The following is a 3,107-nucleotide window of genomic DNA, read 5'->3' as shown; positions in this document are numbered from 1 at the left end:
CAAAGTACTTCACAATAAATTATTTTCTTCAACCAGTACAGATTTCAGCACTATGCAAAGGAAAATAATGAAAGTAAAAGTCCAGGGTAATCACATTCAGGGATATTTTGCTGTCTAATTTAATTTGCTTTTCTCTCTTGTGAGTAAGTAAGCCTAATGACCTAAGGATAATGCAGAATGAAAAATTACAATAGTACTTTAGTGTCATGGCAAGCAGCCAGTTCCTCCAAAGTAATGTTGTCAGATGAAGTACAGGATGCCCAGTTAAATTTGAATTTATGATAAGCAATGAATATTTTTTTTACCCAAGAATAAACACCTTTTTACATGAGTGTTTTGTTTATTTTAACATGAGCTTTAAAGAAAGGGGAAAAGAAGATTTATTTGCCTTTCCGGGCCTTAGTTTTCCTCAGATTGAACGCCAGCTCCTTGCCTGCTAGCACACAGCCATTGGCTCAGCCGCACTGGCCTGGTCTCGAAGTGATGCATGCAAGAAACTCGCCCTGCTGGAACTGCTCCTCTAGAAGGCTGCTGATTTTGGCATTCTTTTTCCTGTCATCATATTTCTTCTCAGTTTTCTTTGATTGTTTTTTGTTTAAAATCTCTTCCTCTTCAAGAGTCACCTAGGCCTTCCTTCTGGGGGCCCAGGAGCAGTGCCTAGGGGGATTTGAACCATTGTCAGTACAGTGTACTGTCTGTGAGCATGATGCAGTTCCTCATTAGGGTCTTGGTATCAACCAGTTCGTTGTTGGGTGCATTGTGGACGACATCAACAATCCTTGTTTTGCACATACAACACTCTGAGCCCCAGGAGAACTTGCCCACGTCCAGCCTCAAGGCTTGGTACTTCCTGTTGCCCCGGCTCACACAAACTGTGTGCATGCGGCAGGGACAATCTCAGTGTTGGCAGCCGGGCACCCCAGCTCACATTTTTTGTTCTTGTGGTAGGGCCTTCTCTTGCTCCGGGTGTTGGGGCACTTGTGCCAATTGTCCTGAGAGATGCCCATGGCTTGGCGCTGGCTGGAAAGAGAGCTGAATATGTTTTTTAAAGATAAGTATATTCCAGACTGAAGGTGGACTTAGAAAAATCATCAGGGGAACCCCCAATGACCAGGTTTCATGTCAGATACACATTTGCTGAAACTGGCAACCCAACTGCAAAGGAACCGGAGTGTACTAACTTCTACAGTTACTTGTCGTACAATTGTTTGATCACCTTTCCAAAAATCATATTCTAATATATTTCAGACATTTTCAGCACTTTTTTCTTTTAAAGGGATAACACAAATTATAGATTAGGAATTTATTGAATGCAATCACTTTTTATAATTTGATTTCATATAATTGCTCTTTATTGATAATTTCAAAAAGAGGAACTTAATGTGCATAAAAGCAGGGCTTAATTTTCCATAGATAATCATGAAATAAACAGGCTTCTGGGAACAAGAGAGAAAAGTTTCATCCTTATGATTGGAACCAGCTGGGAGATTTTTTACCTTGAAGTCTGTGCTCATTTAGACACAAAGAAACTTCCAATTTCAAATTCTGAACAGTTTTCACCAATAATGTCACAGCACAGAACGGTATATTTTGGACCCAAAATTAAATCAATATCATGTAATCATGGATGGAAAAGATAAATTTCACTCATGCTGATTTTGGACATTTCCAGATTCATGCCATCAAGGTTTTAGTACTTTTGGACTGTCTCCTGGCTGATAAGAGAGGAATTCCAGGAAATTCATTCCAAATCTCAGTGGAGAGTTCCAGTGTCATTTCACAAAACATGCCTCCAAAGAGTTTTGTAGAATCTCCCTCTCACAAGCAGACCGCCCTATTCATCTGAATCTTTCAGTGTGAGAGAGATTTGCTAGGATGTAGCAACGAGCCTCATTGTGTGATGTTTATTTCTAAAGTTCCTCGGGCTTTAGCATGGGTAACAATCTTGATGGCCTCCGACCCCGAACTCATCACTGGAGGAATCCCAATCTCTCTGCATTTCCTGTACAATCCCTCTGCATTCCTGGTGGATTTTGATCGAAAATGGATAAGACCCAATTCTTGACCTCAAAAGTGCCCTGGGGTCAACAGAGCTGCTGTCTGAGTCATTACCACTTCCTCATCCATGCCTGTGTGTTCTTCTTCCACTGCCCTGTGGGCCTTAAACTGAGAAAGGACTCCACACCCACCCCTACCCTCCAGCCAGCCTTGAGTGGTTCAGGGCAGGGAGAGTCCATCTCTTTATGTGGCCCCCCAGGCAAGCTGCTGTTTTTGTTTTAAACAGTCTCCGCACTCAAGGAACCTAGGAGGAATTCCCAGTGCTTGGCCAGAAGCTATGTCAGTGGTTCCTGCTGTGTCTCACTGTGGAGAGCAGGACCAATAAAATGGCATTGGTCCAACAAAGATAGCATAAAGTATATCAAACAAAGTGGGGTCACTCATGTCAACCAAAATGGCTGTCAGTCAGCCATGACACTTCAGTTCAAGCGGGAAACTACCTAAGTTAGAACAGACAAATCTGGCAAGGAGACATATCTGCCCACATGGTCAGAATAGGCACATCTGGCAAGGAGACACACCTAAGATATATGCCCATGTGATCAGAACAGCCATGTCTGCAGAATGGGACCCCCACAGGGAGGCTCCTGGGGAAGTTCCACACTTGCCAGCTGGAGTGCCAAGACATTTATCGAAAAGACTTGGAAGGGTGGAGTACACCACTTTCAAGGTATTTCGAGGTATAACTGAGGCAGGCTGCAGACCACTGCTGAGACAGCCAAGCTCCACAGACCAGAGTGCTGCTCTACGTCATGCTGATTTCCCTTGGCATCAGCCACCAGAGGCTCTGCCTTGCTGGACTGAGGACTTCATCTGCCCTGCGCCCACCTGGTTCCGGAGGTCCTTCCTTGCAAGATGGTGACAACTCCCTTGCCCATCATGCTGTCCCCCGGACCTGCAGATCGAGACTCTGGGACTCAGGTTTACTATCTCCCATTGATTGCTCTGCATATGTGTTATGTTTCTCTTAGATTGTTAGAGTGTGAGTAGCATATTAATGTATGTTGATGTTCTACTTTGAATGAACCTGCATTCAATGAAATGAATGA

General features: G+C 43.7%; 1 pseudogene; it reads right to left on the bottom strand.

The window, feature by feature from the left end:
• Positions 1–380: 380 nt before the first annotated feature.
• Positions 381–1,007, bottom strand: LOC112309413 (small ribosomal subunit protein eS8 pseudogene; annotated as a pseudogene).
• Between the last annotated feature and the right edge of the window lie 2,100 nt (positions 1,008–3,107).

The sequence above is a fragment of the Desmodus rotundus genome, chromosome 3 (genome assembly GCF_022682495.2).
Source record: "Desmodus rotundus isolate HL8 chromosome 3, HLdesRot8A.1, whole genome shotgun sequence".
In the NCBI taxonomy this organism is placed as follows: Eukaryota; Metazoa; Chordata; class Mammalia; order Chiroptera; family Phyllostomidae; genus Desmodus; species Desmodus rotundus.
Note: the sequence above shows the minus strand (reverse complement) of the source record. Positions and strands in the feature narration are given on the sequence as shown.